The following is an 18,924-nucleotide window of genomic DNA, read 5'->3' as shown; positions in this document are numbered from 1 at the left end:
GTTCATTTTTAATCCACATGCACAACATATCTGTGAACCACTTGGGCTCCCATTCAATCCACCACTGAAATTTGTATACGAGTACAGACAGCAGAGCGTGAACTTTAAAGCATTTTCTACATTTAAAGGCATTAAGAGATGAATATCAATGACTGGTAGGGACTGCGTTACGGCAAGTATAAGGTCAAATGCATGATTGTCGGGAAAAAAGAGAAGAAATGTGGATTAAACCTGTTTGTTTTGATTCCATTTCCTACTGAGAAGAGGCAGACAACGTAAAACGTGGACAAAAAAGATGTAAGAATCTTGCAGATACAGTTTGTCAGTATTTCTGAAACTGAATTACTCCGTCATTATTATGTAGACTAGAGTGCGGATACCTGAACTGGGCCCGGCCAGGAAATGATGGGTTGGGCAGGTTTCAGACAAATCATTTGTGCTGATGTGACTGGATCCAAACCCAAATATTATTTCAAAGACACGAGGAGGCTCCACAAAAAGGGCCACTACATGTAGCGTACATGTATGTAGATCTTTACTAAATAAACTTGTTTTTTATGGTGTAATTAATTCAGTTGCTTTATTTCAAATAAGGTAAAAGTTACCTAAATAACATTTCACTGAATGGAACCGATGATTCATAATGAAGCATTTAAGGGCTTCAAGGCTTCAACACTTTAACAAAGCTGATTTGACACAGAATCTCTCCTGTAAGCGTGAAGTGAAATGAAGCAATGCTTCATAAGAGTTGGACTCAGCTAATGCACACTTCAAATACCGATCAGTTTCTGCTTTAACAGACAAATGTGATGGAGAGCAATTATAAACTGACAGAAATCTCCCACATACGTGTGGACCTGTTATGTTACATGTAGAAGGGATGTCACTGTCAATACATGTAGGCACACATCAATTCATTCTTTTCTTTCTGTTTAATGCCGTTTGGCAACTAATTCACAGGTGCATCACTACCACCACTGGACTGGCATGTGGAACAAGAAGTAAATTCTGACCAGATGCATTTTGTTAAATAACTCTGTCTCTTTTAGAAAAGAAAACAAGAAATGAAAACAAATTTCCCCTGAACTTCTTTGCAAAATAGTCTGTAGAACAAATGTAAATGTATTTATTAAACTATTAAACTGATGAGCCGATGCCGTGTATGCGACAGCAATCAGTTCTTCTTTGCTGCCAGATACAGTCCTGGATGTCACAGCCCGTCCACGACCAATGCAAAAACATTTTAAACCATCAACTGTAATTTAAACTGGTCTAAATCATAGTAATCCATACTGATTTCTGCTATTTTGAGCGGTGCCTTAGGGCAACTACGTTGTGATTTGGTGCTATATAAATAAATTGAGTTTACGTGAATTATTTTAATTCCAGTTGTAATGGTGGTACTTGGAAAACGAAACATTTTCTAAGGTGGAACTCAATGTAAAAAGAAGGAGAGCCACTGATACAGAGAAAAGATTGTTCTGGATCTGGAATGAGCGCAGCATACAGTGTGGAATTCTGTGGACCATCTTTACAGAATTTTGAGACCGCCATAGGGTTCGGCATCACAAACTACAACATTTCCTTGTGCTATTTTAATGCTTTTGCTTTTTTTAAAAAATTAGAAAATGGTGCAACAACGCAAAACAACAAACACTGGATTATCTCAAAGCACACCTTGTACAAGTTACAAAACCCAAAAAATGACGGCCGGGATCTGAAACTGTGAGCACTCACAACAAAACACTGACACTGCTCTTTATCTAAGAGAGTGAACTCTGAGCAACTTCCTTTATCACTTAGTGGAGGTAATAATAGTGCCAATAAAACGTTAAGTCCCTTCGACTGCTTCCTTTCCACTTGGGGTCACCATAGCAGATCCAAGGTGGACCTGCATGTTGAATTGGCACAGATTTTACACCGGACGCCCTTCCTGATGCAGCGCCACATTACATGGAGAAATGTGGCAGGGGTGGGTTGAAAAGTGGGCCTTACGCACTAAAAGAAAGTGCACTAACCATTTGGGCACTCTGGTAGTATGGCAAATGTACGGTGCATCCAGAAAGTATTCACAGCGCTTCAGTTTTTCCACATTTTTTTATGTTACAGCCTTATTCCAAAATGGAAGAAATTCTTTTTTTTCCTCAAAATTCTACACACAAAACCCCATAATGACAATGTGAAAAAAGGTTTTCATGAGATTTTTGGAAATTTATTAAAAATTAAATGTACATATGTACATAAGTAGTCACACAGCCTTTGCCATGAAGCTCAAAATTGAGCTCAGGTGCATCCTGCTTCCACTGATCATCCTTGAGATGTTTTTATAGATTAAATGGAATCCACGTTCAATCCATCCAATGTCCCAATGAGCACAGTTGCCAGTTTCTATGATTTACAGAAACTGTGCAATAATTCTTTAAACAAAATTAGGCAGGTGGATAAATTTGCTCACACCAACAGAAAAAATACATCAATATTTAGTAGATCCTCCTTTTGCAGAAATAACAGCCTATAAATGCTTCCTATAACTTCCAATGAGAGTCTGGATTCTGGTTGAAGGTATTTTGGACCATTCTTCTTTACAAAACATCTCAGGTTTGTTGGTTTCTGAGCATGGACAGCCCGCTTAAAATCACACCACAGATTGAGATGGCCATTCCAGAACATTGTACTTGTTCCTCTGCATGAATGTCTTAGTAGGTTTTGAGGAGTCTTTAGGGTCGTTGTCTTGTTGAAAGATCCAGACATGGCGCAACTTCAACTTTGTTACTGATTCATGAACATTGTTCTCAAGAATCTGCTGACACTGACTGGAATCCATGTGACCCTCAACTTTAACAAGATTCCCAGTACCTGCACTGACCACACAGCCACACAATATGATGGAACCATCTCCAAATTTTACTGTAGGTAGCAAGTGCTCTTCTTGGAATGCTGTGCTCTTTTTCAGCCATGCATACCGCCTCTTGTTATGTCCAAATAACTCTATTTTAGTTTCATCAGTCCACAGCACCTTATTCCAAAATGAAGTTGGCTTATCCAAATGTGCTTGAGCATACCTCAAGCGACTCTGCAGAAAAGACTTCCTCTGCATTACAGCATCTCCTTGTGCAAAGTGTGCTGTATCTGCAGCAAGATCATGTTGTAGGTCTTCGGAGCAGGTCTGTGGGTTGACTATAACTGTTATTGCCATCCTTCGCTTCAGCTTATCTGAGCTTTTTCTTAGCCTGCCACTTTGGGCCTTAACTAGTACTGTGCCTGTGGTCTTCCATTTCCTCAAAATGTTCCTCACATTGGAAAACTGACAGCTGAAATCTCTGAGATAGCTTTTTGTAACTTTCCCCTAATGGCCCAGTCACACGGCACTTAATGAAGGGTGACGAAGCCCTGACGAAACAAGAAATCTGGACTTTCGCTGACTGTCGTTGACATCGTTTAACCTTCGCTCAGCTTCGTTCCTGCAGCGGGCGCTTCGTCAGGATTTTTAAACTGTTGAAAAATTTGAACGAAGGGCAACGAAAACCTCAGTTTGTCTGTGTTTCGTTTTGCTGTCGTTCTTGATGTTTTTTAATCGTTTGTGTAGTTTTTGTAACGTTACTGTTTAATTTGACTTCGTTGGAGCAGCTGAACGTTTTCACACAGTGCAGAAGCCGGTTTGTGAGTGCTGAGGCTGCTGCTGCGTTCATGTACCGTCGGAAATTACAGGGCAAACACAGCCTGCTTGCTTGGATTTTTTTTATCTGTGTGGGGGGGGCAGTTTCAATGGGCTCAGGTACATTACATAGGCCAGAATTAATCTTTTGTGTGGATATAATTAAATATTTTGCCACAAGCAACTTTTGAATTTGAAACAACGAAAAAGTTGTGTAATTTCCGACGGTACTTGAATGCAGCATCAGCGGCAGCAGGAGCACCTGCGTGCGCTTATTATTTTGTATTAAATATAACAATACGAGTGTAGGAATGACAATCCAGCCCTTCTGTACATGTGGCAACAGGCAGATGAATCAAAATGATTATATAAAGAGCTATTCTGGAAGGAAGAATTCACGTTGTGGATCAGTGATCAGCTGGTGGAATAACCGCACGAGTCAATGCGCGCATTCACACACACTGATTAATTTACTGCTCTGATATATTCAATCATCTTTACACTTATATTTATATTTATTCTCCCTTTTGACAGTTTTCTGTTATAAATCAATATATATGTCTTAGAACATAATACTGTGATACAGCAGTGACCACGAAACACTTTTTTTTTTTTTTTAATTGGAGCACGACAAAGCACGCATCGTGTCGACAGACAGTGTGGATTCTGATGATGATGGAGATGATCCCTCTTTTGTTCTGGACAAGGAACCAGAGCAGGTGGTCCATCGACATCTCCACAGATTCTGTTTGCAGTTTCTCCAGGACTCAGGCGCTATGAGCTCCGTTCCAGCGCTGAGTCCTGGAGCAGACATACACTCAGCAGTGGTTCCTCTTTCGTCCCTTTTGCGCTCTTGCTTCGCAGACTGTTCGGTGATAAAAGCTCTTTCGTCCACCTTTTCTCAAAGAATTGTATCGTTTTTTACTTTTTCCCTTCTTTCAGGAATTGTCATGTGCCGTGTGACTGGGCCATAAAGCATGATGTTGAACAATCTTTGTTTTCAGGTCATTTGAGAGTTGTTTAGAGGCTCCCATGTTGCCACTCATTAGAAGAGATGCAAAGAGGGGAAACATTTGCAAATGGCCACCTTAAATACCCTTTCTCATGATTGGATTCACCTGTGTAAGGAGGTCAAGGGTCAATGAGTTTACCAAACCAATTTTGTGTTCCAGTAATTAGTGCTAAATGTATTCAAATCAATAAAATGACAAGGGTGCCCAAAATCATGCACCTGCCCAATTTTGTTTACATATTTTTTGTACACTTTCTGTAAATACTAGAAACTTCATTTCACTTCTCAAGTATCACTGTGTTTGTCTGCTATACGATATATTTAACTGAAATTGCTGATCCAAACAATCAATGATTTATAAAGGAAAATCATGGAAATCATCAGGGGTGCCCAACAATGTTGTCAAAGTAACTTTGAAAAGTTACTTTTTTAGTTGCTTTATACAGTTACTTTATTAGCAGCTTTATGCAATTACTTCATTAGAAGCTGCCGAAAACTTGCAACTAATAAGTAATGTAACTAATAAGGTAACTAGTAATCTAACTTTTTTACTCTTAAGATTGAGCAATCAGCAAAGTAACTAATAGTTACTTTTCTGAGTACTAAATCTTAAAAATAACCAAGTTAGATTATGAGTTACTTTATTAATTACATTCAGCAGCTGCCGCCAAATTGTCCGCAGCTGTTAATGAAGTAACTATATAAAGTAACTGTAAAATATAACTGTATAAAGTAACTAATGAAGTAACTTTTCAAAGTTACTTTGGCAACACTGGTGCCCAAACATCTGCATACAACTGTACTATATATATATATATATATATATATATATATATATATATATATATATATATATATATATATATATATATATATATACACACAGTAGTGTTCAGAATAATAGTAGTGCTATGTGACTAAAAAGATTAATCCAGTTTTTGAGTATATTTCTTATTGTTACATGGGAAACAAGGTACCAGTAGATTCAGTAGATTCTCACAAATCCAACAAGACCAAGCATTCATGATATGCACACTCTTAAGGCTATGAAATTGGGCTATTAGTAAAAAAAAGTAGAACAGGGGGTGTTCACAATAATAGTAGCATCTGCTGTTGACGCTATAAACTCAAAACTATTATGTTCAAACTGCTTTTTTAGTAATCCCGTGAATCACTAAACTAGTATTTAGTTGTATAACCACAGTTTTTCATGATTTCTTCACATCTGCAAGGCATTAATTTTGTTGGTTTGGAACCAAGATTTTGCTTGTTTACTAGTGTGCTTGGGGTCACTGTCTTGTTGAAACACCCATTTCAAGGGCATGTCCTCTTCAGCATAGGGCAACATGACCTCTTCTGACATATCCAAACTGATCCATAATACCTGGTATGCGATATACAGGCCCAACACCACAGTAGGAGAAACATGCCCATATCATGATGCTTGCACGACCATGCTTCACTGTCTTCACTGTGAACTGTGGCTTGAATTCAGAGTTTGGGGGTCGTCTCACAAACTGTCTGCGGCCCTTGGACCCAAAAAGAACAATTTTACTCTCATCAGTCCACAAAATATTCCTCCATTTCTCTTTAGGCCAGTTGATGTGTTCTTTGTCAAACTGTAACCTCTTCTGCACGTCTTTTATTTAACAGAGGGACTTTGCGGGGGATTCTTGCAAATAAATTACCTTCACACAGGCATCTTCTAACTGTCACAGCACTTACAGGTAACTCCAGACTGTCTTTGATCATCCTGGAGCTGATCAATGGGTGAGCCTTTGCCATTCTGGTTATTCTTCTATCCATTTTGATGGTTGTTTTCCATTTTCTTCCACGCGTCTCTGTTTTTTTTTTGTTTTTTTTTTTGTCCATTTTAAAGCATTGGAGATCATTGTAGATGAACAGCCTATAATTTTTTGCACCTGCGTATAAGTTTGCCCCTCTCCAATCAACTTTTAAATCAAACTACGCTGTTCTTCTGAACAATGTATTGAACGTCCCATTTTCCTCAGGCTTTCAAAGAGAAAAGCATGTTCAACAGGTGCTGGCTTCATCCTTAAATAGGGGACACCTGATTCACACCTGTTTGTTCCACAAAATTGACGAACTCACTGACTGAATGCCACACTACTATTATTGTGAACACCCCCTTTTCTACTGTTTTTTACTAATAGCCCAATTTCATAGCCTTAAGCGTGTGCATATCATGAATGATTGGTCTTGTTGGATTTGTGAGAATCTACTGAATCTACTGGTACCTTGTTTCCCATGTAACAATAAGAAATATACTCAACACCTGGATTAATCTTTTTAGTCACATAGCACTACTATTATTCTGAACACTACTGTGTGTGTGTGTGTGTGTGTGTATATATATATATATATATATATATATATATATATATATATATATATATATATATATATATATATATATATATATATATATACTGGGGCACAGAAGCCAGTGCTGTTAAGGTGCAAACGAAAGAGGAGGTATGTTGGGTTGTTTGCTGAACACTGTGGGTGGAGGTAGATTGGGTTGTTTGTTGTCGCGTGGAGGTGGAGAGTGTTTATGACCCTCTGCACCACCTTCCTGTCTTTGGCTGTGGAGAACAGAAGTTCTGATTCAGCAGGCCTGTTCCTAGAGCTGGCTGCCCATCTAAACTGAGCGATCGGGGGGAAAGGGCCTTAGTCAGGGAGGTGACCAAGAACCCAATGGTCACTCTGTAAAAGCTGCAGCATTTCTCTGTGGAGAGAGAAGAACCTTCCAGAAGGTTCAGCAACTCACCAATCAGGCATGTGTAGACTGGCCAAGCAGAAGCCACTTCTTACTAAAAGACACATGGCAGCCCACCTGGAGTTTGTCAAAAGGCACCTGAAGGACTCTCAGACCAAGAGAAACAAAATTCTCTGGTCTGATGCGACAAAGATTGAACTCTTTGGTGTGAATGCCAGGTGTCATGTTTGGAGGAAACCAGGCGCCATCCCTACAGTGAAGCATAGTGGTGGCAGCATCATGCTGTGGGGATGCTTTTCAGCAGCAGGAACTGGAAGAATAGTCAGGATTGAGAGAAAGATGAATGCAGCAATGTACAGAGACATCCTGGATGAAAAACTACTCCAGAGTGCTCTTGAACTCAGACTAGGACGACACTTCATCTTTCAGCAGGACAATGACCTTAAGCACACAGCCAAGATATCAAAGGAGTGGCTTCAGGACAACACTGTGAATGTCCGTGAGTGGCCCAGCCAGAGTCCAGACCTGAATCCGATTGAACATCTCTGGAGAAATCGGAAAATGGACCAACGCTCCCCATCCAACCTGATGGAGCTTGTGGGGCGGGGGGGCTACAAAGTAGAATAGGCAAAACCACACAAAGATAGGTGCACCAAGCTTGTGGCATCATATTCAAGAAGACTTGAGGCTGTAATTGCTGCCAAAGATGCATCAACAAAGTAATGAGCAAAGGGTGTGAATACGTATATACGTGTGACCTCTTAATTATTTTTTAAATAAATTTGGAATAATTTCAAAAAACGTTTTTCATGTCATTATGGGGTGTTGTGAGTAGAATGTTGAGGGGACTAATTTAATTTGCTTTATTTTCGTATAAGGTTGTAACACAACAAAATGTGGAAAAAGTGAAGCGCCGTGAATACTTTCTGTAAGCACGGAATGCATGCTGAATGCCCTTATACTGAAAACCAAACATCTAAATCTAACCCTCAAACCCAAGACTAAACCCGCACACCAGACTAATCCTAAACACCCAGACTACATCCTAAACACCCAGACTAAAACCTCACACCAGACTACCCCTAAACACCCAAACTGACAGGAACCTGGACCCAAAAATGTTGACACAAATGCGAGACTCACACCAGAACTTAGAGTAAAAAGTGGGTTTTACTGTAAAGCCAGAAAACGGTCAGTACATGGGTAAGCAGGCCAGAATCAGTAACAGTATCCAAAACATGGGACAAAAAGACGAGGTCATAAACAGGCAAGAGGTTCAAAAACATGGTACAGCAAAACAAGATCAAAGACTGTGAACAAGAGCTGGAACGAAGACACTAGGGAACATGAACTGGCAAAGCGTGTGTGCTAACAGAGGCTTTAAATAAGAAGAGTGATCAGAGCAGATGAGGTGCAGGTGTGGGAGAGCGGACAGGAGGGGGGGGGGGGGGGGGGGTGACAAACAAAGAGACCAGACACACCCAAATCCCACCACCAGCCAAGAGAGTGCAGTAAAGTCAAAAACCAAACAAACTCCACCGTGAGTATAAAGAAAAGACACAAAATCCCCACACCAAGCAGATAACAATAAACATCAAACAACCTGACACAAACTAAACCCTCAAACCCATGACTAAACCCTAAACACCCAGACTACATCCTAAACACCCAGACTAAAACCTCACTCCAGACTAAAACCTAAACACCCAAACTAAACTCTCAAACCCAAGAATAAAACCTCACACCAGACTAAACCCTAAACACCCAAACTAAACCCTCACACCAGACTAAACCCTAAACACCCAAACTAAACCCTCACACCAGACTAAACCCTAAACACCAAGATTAATCCCTGGAACCCAAGACTAAACCCTCACACCAGACTAAACCCTGGAACCCAAGAGTAAACCCTCAAACTCAAGAATAAACCTTAACCTGTTTTGCCTCACTGGCAACAGTTGTTGCTGAAGTGTATCACTGTCATTTTCTACTCACAATAAAAAAATCTCAAAGGTACTAATGCAACTTTTTCCACTTATAAAAAAAAATCTGGGCATAATTGGATTAAACACCCAGACTAAACGAACCCAAGACTAAACCCTCGATCCCAAGACTAAATCCTCCATCCCAAGACTAAACCCTCACACCCAAAATAAACCCTAAACACCAAGACTAATCCCTGGAACCCAAGACTAAATCCTCACACCAGACCAGACTAAACCCTGGAACCCAAGAGTCAACCCTCAAACTCAAGAATAAACCCTGAACACTCAGCCTAAACCCTCAAACTCAAGAATAAACCCAAGACTAAACTCTCGATCCCAAGACTAAACCCTCACACCCAAAATAAACCCTAAACCTCAAGACTGCAAAGGTGTTTGGATTAGTTAGGACTCTTAAAAGTGGTATCAAAACTCAACTGGTCCCTACAGTGATGCACAAACAAGTACAGCATCTACACACACACACACACACACACACACACACACACACACACACACACACACACACACACACACACACACACACACACACACACACACACACACACACACACACACACATACACACACACACTGCCTGTAGATGTCATTAAGTCTGCAGTAAAACCCCCTCAAACTTCCTCTTCCCCTCTGAGTAGAGTTTGTGCTCGCCTCATAAAAGCACATTTATTGACCCAAAGCTCTGCACAACACGCACACAGAATGACACAAACACACCATTTTCCCGCTGAAAATAAACCTTCAAATTTATGTCCCACGCTGTGCAGACATATTTTCCCAGTGTATGAGTGGCTGGCGACAGGCTGTGATTTGTGTGCATTACAGTTTGTCAGACAGGAACAGGTGCACACTGTGCACGTCTGAAGAATGTCGGACAGACACAATAACAACCTCACTTCCTGAATTCACGCACACGCATGTTCCCACGGCTAGCCAGTGCACGCTGAGCAGCAACACACGAGTGATAAACCACAAACCAGACAAAAGTCCCCTGAACCACAGCAGAAACAAACAAATGGGAGCACTCAGAACATGCACACATAAGTCAGGACGCAGGCGCCCTCTGGTGGCTGTGTCTTCCCTGGGGAGGGCTAAATGTTAGCTTTGGCTAATCCTAGTGTATCTGTTCAATAAGTAAACTCCACCAAAATTCATTTTGATCTTGTGATCACATGATCTTCTTGGTAACACAAACTCAAGCAAATATTTCAATTACTGATGGTGTTTATTCACCTTATTCAGGATGTCAGGGTGGGCGGCGCCAACTTCCAACTTCCGGTTTGTCACTGCTTCTAATGACTATCTACGTGGGAGCATTAATTGTTCAGTTCGTGGGTGCCACAATAACTGGAAAAAGAGGAACCTATCGCTTTCAGATCGATGTTTTGAACATGTTTTGAACAACAACTGAGTGCTGTGGACCAGCATTTAACTTGTTCCCTCCTCCATCGAAAGACAAGGATCTCCGGTGCAGGCTAATGGCGCTGAATTTGAAAAATCCACCCAAATGTCCCTGTCTGTTCTTTTTATTTTATGTAGCACCACTGGATCTTTACCCAGAGAAATGGTTGGACTATAACGTTCCGTTGAAGAAGCCACGGCGGATGCTAGTGAGTCAAACGGGTAAGCTGTGTTTGTAGCGTTAGCTGCTATCTTATTTACTCATTATCTGGTGTTTGATACAACCAAACACTGCATGAAATAACACCAAACGTATATTAACGTTACGTAATCTGGGCATTACGGTGGTACTACTTGGCGCGTAGTATTTTAACTTGATTTTGCTTTTATGTGAGCTTCAGCGGCGCTGTGCGGTGCAAAGCTCGTAGGTCCTCATAGCCAAACCGTCCACGCCGAGTGACAATGCAAAGTAGTTAAAAATAATTGAGGGCCACTTTTTCATGTCATCTTCCCACTCTGTTATGACCTGTGGGTGAGCCAGAGTTGATCCCTTTGAGCTTTTCAAAAAGGTTTTTGTTTCTGCCCATGTAACATCTTCTATTGTTCTATATTGAAAACACCGCTCACCAGATGTCCTAAGACAAAACGGAAATGCCTCTGTTGTAAAAGTGGGCGGGGCTGAATAAGGTGAATAGTGCACAATTACAATTTTTTATACATCATCAGAAGGTGAGATCTTGAAATTAAGTTTTATTCAACTTTTATTCAAAACACAAACATGTCCTTTTACGGTGATTAACTAAGAAAATACAACTGAGAAGATGACATTCTTAAAGTGAAAAATATAATTTTAAATAATCACAAAGAAGCTGATGCTGGTTTGTAAAATAAATGATGTCATGATATAAAGTGGAAACAAGAAAAATTTATTTTCTGAGCGATTTCACAATTATAACAGAAAACCAGTGAGAACCAGAGAGAACAGAGACCCGTTTTCTGGTACCAAAAGAAATCCAGTTAGAGGGTAACAGACCTCTATCAAACAGCTCGATAAAACTTGCCCGAACTATGAGGAGAAACACAAAGGAAACAAGAAGACCTGGGGCCTCATTTACTAAAGTTCTATATGTACAAAAACATTGCAGAGGCGATCTTTCACGCTCACATTCGGATTTACTAAAAGTGAACTGAACGTGAGAATGTAGGTTCCCCCCACGCAGTGGTGGGCACAGTGCCGCTAATTTGCTAACCGCTAACTATTGAAGATGATGTTTTCATTATCAGATTAGCTTTTCAAATAACTCTGAAAAGCATCATTGGACCAATTATCTTCTGATAAATTTTGGTCCGATAATTTTTAGATCGCTAATGTTTTTGCAGGTGAAGTGAAAAAAGCATTAACAGTTAAAAACCTTTGTTAAGTCTGATATCAAAGATTTTAGCGCTTACCTGTTAAAGGTTTTGTAGCAGAAAAACTGCCCTATTCTCTGTAAACAGAGGAGAGCTGGTTTCAGGAGAAACTCTATCCTCTGCAGTCAGAGAAGAACTGGTCACAAGATAATTCCTCTTGACACCATACCAACTCACCGACAATATCACCCAAGTCATCCAGAGGCATACAGTTTTAACTTATGGTTAAAATTTTAACAAAACTATTATTGGACATGTTACTTACATTAACGTCAGTTCTGAAGTTTTATAAAGCAAAAATATCAGCTATATGTTTTAGTTTTAAAGTACTGCACTAATTTTGAAGGTTTTAGTGTGGACATGCTGTGCCCAGTGCATTATGGGTAATCCCGGTACAGTCATGACAGGAGAAATGCATTTGAGATGCTCTGATCAAGCTCCACACGGACAACAGCATTAAACTCTGTATACTGTGTCTAAAACTCTCATGAATATATTCTCTGGGTTTACAGACATTTTTACTTGTTATTGTGTTTGTTTTAAATGTCAGAAGAAGCTCAAGTTGCTTCTCCAATATTTTCCTGTTTGCGCGATGGTCTCTACTGCCATCTACTGGCCAGTAGTCTTCATGGCAGTATTCGCCCTAAGTATTGAGATATCCCATAAATTATAATTCTGTGCGCGCCTGATAGTTGTTGCAGCCTCTTGCTGCAGCTAAAGAAAAAAATCAACATTTTGGTTGTATAATGTTCATTTACAATTGTCGTCATGGATTCTGCCATTTAAACCGCAGGCCTCTCTGTCGCTAAAAAAAAACAAAAAAAAACCTGTACGCAAAGGATTATGGGTAAGGGTCTGAGCTTCTGGGCGCCAGTAGATGGCAGTGTTCTATGCATTGTGACCCCGGTTACATCAGACAGTTGTCAAATCACAACTTGACTTGTTTTTTTTTACATATAAAATGGCATATTTTACAAAAGCACATTTAATTACCAACACACATGTCACATCACATTAACGTGTTGACGTTTACATAGAATGAATGAGTATGAGTCAACCAATCAGTGTCAGTGGAGGCTCATTTACCCATAATCTCTTTGGCATCTGTCTGTGTTTGTTACAAAACTTCAGAATTTGCGCATTATTTAAAATTAAAAGATATGTGTTATATTTTGACTATGTACAAATAGTAAGTGAGTAAGTAAGTAATTAAACTTTATTTATATAGTGCTTTTCACAGACAGGGGTCACAAAGCGCTTTACAAGGTAAAACAATAAAAATATACAGTAAAACACTCAGTACTAAAAGATTATTGGCTATGAAAAGCCTGTTTAAAAAGCAGAGTCTTTAGTTGCTTTTTGAACATCTCAACAGAGTCCAGGGATCGCAGGGACAGAGGGAGTTCGTTCCAGAGACAAGGTGCTATGGCTTTAAAAGATCGGTCTCCTCGAGTTTTAAAGGAGGTTCGAGGAACCATCAACAGGTTCTGACCTAAAGATCTGAGGCTGCGGGCTGAGGTGTAAGGAAGGCTGAATCAAGTCAGCAATGTAATCAGGAGCCTGACCATGTAGTGCTCTGAAAGTCAAAGCCAAGATTTTAAAATTAATTCTGGAGGCAACAGGGAGCCAATGGAGGGATTCCAAGATAGGCGTGATGTGGGCTCTCCTGTTGGTGCGGGTCAGAAGCCTCGCAGCAGAGTTCTGGACATACTGCAACCGATTTATCTCCTTCTTACCCAGGCAAGTGAACAGGCTGTTGCAATAGTCCAACCGCGTGGAGACAAAGGCATGGATGATTTCCTCTAATTCTTTCTGTGACACCAATTGTTTAAGTTTGGCGATATTTCGCAGTTGAAAGAAGCAATTCTTCACAAGCTTGCTTGCGTGATGAGCAAGAGACATTCCTTCATCAAAAATAACGCCAAGGTTTCTAAGGCTTGTTTTTGCCGTTAAGCCCAAGTCACCAAGGAGGCTCCTGATAACAGGAACAGCATTGTCAGGGGCAACAATAAGTGTCTCAGTTTTTTCAGAGTTCAGCTGCAGACGGTTTCCATTAAGCCACTTCTTCACCTGTGACAGGCAGTCAAATAAAGAGTTCAATTTGTGGACTTCTGAAATCTTAAAGGAACAGTACTGTTGTGTGGGCCGCCAGAAGAGGAGGTACTGCTGGCCCACCACCAGAGGGCGCCCTGTCTGGAGTGCGGGCTCCAGGCACCAGAGGGCGCAGCCGCCTCACAGGAGCAGCCAGGGTGACAGCTGTCACGCATCACCTGCAACAGCTGTTACCAATCATCCGATCAGCAGGGGTACATCAGCAGGACGACGTCTCCACCTCTTTGCCGAGATATCGTTCTACCTGGAAGGTAACGTTCTCAGCTGACTGTGTGACAGTAACCTTTTGTGACTTTTGTGCGTTATATAGCAGACTCCTTTTCCAACGAGAGGTGGAGGTAGTTTTACTGCCGTGCGGATTGCTGGGTGCAAATGCGCCCACATTTAATTGTTTTTTTGTTCCTCGCCAGCAGTACCAGGTCCGACACGCGGAGGCAGTGGCCACCTGGGAGTTCGGGACTTGGCGGCTCCAGTATTCCCGGGGTCTGGTGGCGGAGGAAATCGTGTGGTTCCGGTTCTGCTTTGGACAGACGTCTCCTATCTACGAGCCTGCCCACACGACACCTTTTGTGATTTGGCTTTTTGTCTATTGTTGTAATCTGTTGTATTTGTTGTGCCCATTCACAACAGTAAAGTGTTGTTATTTGACCTTCTCCATTGTCCGTTCATTTGCGCCCCCTGTTGTGGGTCCGTGTACCTACACTTTCCCAACAGGATATCTTGGCCAACGTCATGGACCCCGAGGGGTGTCAACCGGCTGTTGAACGGCCAATGGAAGAGCAGGGCGCACAGGCGTCTGCAGGAGGAATGGTCGGTGAGTTGCAGCGAATCCTCACCGCTTTTACGGCTCGGCTGGATCTTATGACCGAGCAAAACGTCCTCCTTAACCGCAGGGTGGAGGCTCTCGCCGCGCAGGTGGAGGCGCGCCCTCAGGGCGCTGCTGCGGCTCCCCCTCCTGTCAATCCTGTGCGCAACAGTGACGTTCCACAGGTCGTTCAACGACCCCTCCCACCTTCCCCTGAAGCATACATAAGCCCTCCAGAGCCGTACGGGGGTTGTGTGGAGACATGCGCGGACTTTCTTATGCAGTGTTCGCTCGTCTTCGCACAACGTCCCGTCATGTACGCGACTGATGCTAGTAAGATAGCTTATGTGATTAATCTGCTTCGCGGCGAGGCACGCGCTTGGGCTACAGCGCTCTGGGAGCAAAATTCACGGCTCCTTCTGACATATGATGGGTTTGTGAGGGAGTTCAGAACAGTGTTCGATCACCCAAATAGAGGAGAGACCGCTTCAGCCGTGCTGCTGTCAATGAGACAGGGGCGCCGGAGCGCAGCTGCTTATGCAGTCGACTTCCGCATCGCGGCTGCGAGGTCCGGCTGGAATAACACTGCCCTCCGCGCCGCCTTCGTAAACGGACTGTCGTTGGTCCTGAAGGAGCACCTGGTGGCCAAGGACGAACCGCGGGATTTAGACGGGCTTATTGATCTCGTTATACGATTAGACAATCGGTTAGAAGAACGCCGTCAGGAACGAGACGAAGGGCGTGGCCGGGCACGCGCCGTCCCTCTCCCTTCCAGTTCCGACCGAGTTCCGCCCTCCCCACGCTCCACGGCCTCTACGCTCCGTGTGGTGACAGCTCCCCCTGTTGACGAAGCTATGGACATGAGCAGGGCCACATTTAGGGCACCAGATAGACAGAGGAGGCTGGCCTGCGGAGCGTGCTTTGTTTGTGGCTCAATAGAGCATCAAGTAAGGGACTGCCCCGAGCGGTTAAACACCAACGCCCGCCCCTAGACACTGGGTTAGGGGTGGGCCAAAACATTCACGTGGGACATACCCATATTGCCACACGACTCCCAGTGACAATCCTTTATGAGGATTTAACCCTGAAGGCCCCAGCACTGGTGGACACGGGCTCTGAAGGGAATCTGTTAGACAGCAGATGGGCCAGGGAGGTAGGGCTCCCTCTGGTGGCGCTTACCTCGCCTGTGCAGGTGCGGGCACTAGATGGCTCCCTACTCCCTCTAATCACACATAAGACACCACCAGTAACTCTGGTGGTGTCAGGAAATCACCGGGAGGAGATCGAGTTTTTTGTGACTCCTGCCACCTCCCGCGTGATTCTAGGGTTCCCCTGGATGTTAAAACACAATCCCCGGATCGATTGGCCGTCCGGGGTAGTGGTTCAGTGGAGCGAGACCTGCCATCGGGTATGTTTAGGTTCCTCGGTTCCTCCCGGTTCCCAGGCTAAGGAGGAGGTCAGAGTCCCGCCCAATCTGGGGACGGTGCCGGTGGAGTACCATGACCTTGTGGATGTGTTCAGTAAGGATCTGGCGCTCACCCTTCCCCCCCACCGTCCGTACGATTGTGCCATTGATTTGGTTCCAGGCGTTGAGTTCCCGTCCAGCAGGCTGTACAACCTCTCACGACCTGAGCGCGAATCAATGGAGACCTACATCCGGGACTCTTTAGCCGCCGGGTTGATCCGGAATTCCACCTCCCCGATGGGTGCAGGTTTCTTTTTTGTGGGTAAAAAAGACGGCGGACTTTGTCCATGCATTGATTATAGGGGACTGAACGAAATCACGGTTCGTAATCGATACCCGTTGCCCTTGTTGAATTCAGTGTTCACGCCCCTGCATGGAGCCCAAATATTCACGAAGCTAGATCTTAGAAATGCGTATCACCTGGTTCGGATCCGGAAGGGAGACGAGTGGAAGACGGCATTTAACACCCCCTTAAGTCACTTTGAGTACCTGGTCATGCCGTTCGGCCTCACAAACGCCCCCGCGACGTTCCAAGCATTGGTTAATGATGTCTTGCGGGATTTCCTGCACCGATTCGTCTTCGTATATCTAGACGATATACTCATCTTTTCTCCGGATCCTGAGACTCATGTCCGGCATGTACGTCAGGTCCTGCAGCAGTTGTTGGAGAACCGGCTGTTTGTGAAGGGCGAGAAGTGCGAGTTTCACCACACTTCTTTGTCCTTCCTGGGGTTTATCATCTCCCCCAACTCCGTCGCTCCTGATCCGGCCAAGGTTGCGGCGGTGAGAGACTGGCCCCAACCCACTAGCCGTAGGAAGCTGCAACAGTTCCTCGGCTTTGCAAATTTCTACAGGAGGTTCATTAAGGGCTACAGTCAGGTAGTTAGCCCCCTGACAGCCCTGACCTCACCAAAAGTCCCCTTCACCTGGTCGGATCGTTGCGATGCCGCGTTCAAGGAGTTGAAACGACGCTTCTCGTCTGCACCCGTTCTGGTGCAGCCCAATCCTAGTCGCCAGTTAGTGGTTGAAGTGGACGCCTCGGACTCAGGGATAGGAGCTGTGCTTTCCCAGAGCGGGAAGACCGATAAGGTCCTTCACCCGTGTGCCTATTTTTCCCGCAGGTTGACCCCGGCCGAACGGAACTATGACGTCGGCAATCGAGAACTCCTTGCGGTGAAAGAGGCTCTTGAAGAGTGGAGACATCTGTTGGAGGGAACGTCCGTGCCATTCACGGTTTTCACTGACCACCGGAACCTGGAGTATATCAGGACCGCCAAGCGACTGAACCCCAGGCAAGCCCGCTGGTCACTGTTCTTCGGCCGTTTTGACTTCCGGATCACCTACCGTCCCGGGACCAAAAACCAGAGATCGGATGCCTTGTCCCGGGTACATGAAGATGAAGTCAAAGCGGAGTTGTCGGATCCACCGGAACCCATCATCCCGGAGTCCACTATCGTGGCCACCCTCACCTGGGACGTAGAGAGAACCGTCCGGGTGGCCCTGGCACGAAGCCCGGACCCCGGAACTGGGCCGAAGAACAAACTATACGTCCCACCAGAAGCTAGGGCTGCAGTCCTGGACTTCTGTCACGGCTCCAAGCTCTCCTGTCATCCAGGGGTGCGAAGAACCGTGGCAGTTGTCCGGCAGCGCTTCTGGTGGGCGTCCCTAGAGGCCGACGTCCGGGATTATATCCAGGCCTGCACCACCTGCGCCAGGGGCAAGGCTGACCATCGCAGGGCATCAGGACTACTCCAGCCGCTGCCTGTGCCTCATCGCCCCTGGTCCCACATCGGCCTGGATTTTGTCACGGGCCTCCCGCCGTCCCAGGGTAACACCACCATCCTCACGATAGTGGACCGATTCTCCAAGGCGGCCCACTTCGTGGCCCTCCCGAAGCTCCCAACAGCCCAGGAGACAGCAGACCTCCTGGTCCACCACATCGTCCGGCTGCATGGGATTCCAACAGACATCGTCTCCGATCGCGGTCCCCAGTTCTCCTCGCAAGTCTGGAGGAGCTTCTGCCGGGAACTGGGGGCCACGGTGAGTCTCTCGTCCGGGTACCACCCTCAGACCAACGGGCAAGCAGAACGGGTAAACCAGGAGGTGGAACAGGCCTTGCGCTGCGTGACTGCCGCGCACCCGGCGGCCTGGAGTACCCATTTGGCCTGGATCGAGTATGCCCATAACAGCCAGGTGTCTTCAGCCACCGGCCTCTCCCCTTTTGAGGTGTGTCTGGGGTATCAGCCCCCGTCGTTTCCGGTGGTTGAGGGAGAGGTCAGTGTGCCCTCGGTCCAGGCCCACCTACGGAAGTGCCGTCGGGT

At 44.4% G+C, this 18,924-nt stretch overlaps 1 protein-coding gene across 6 annotated transcripts in view; it reads right to left on the bottom strand.

Annotated features, from left to right (window-relative positions):
• The window catches only part of LOC117529754 (transcription factor 4-like), a 236,245-nt gene that overhangs the window by 40,676 nt on the left and 176,645 nt on the right, over positions 1–18,924 (bottom strand). The gene's annotated exons all lie outside the window — the stretch shown is intronic.

This window comes from Thalassophryne amazonica, chromosome 17, assembly GCF_902500255.1.
Source record: "Thalassophryne amazonica chromosome 17, fThaAma1.1, whole genome shotgun sequence".
NCBI lineage: Eukaryota > Metazoa > Chordata > Actinopteri > Batrachoidiformes > Batrachoididae > Thalassophryne > Thalassophryne amazonica.
This window is presented reverse-complemented; position numbering and strand designations above follow the sequence as displayed.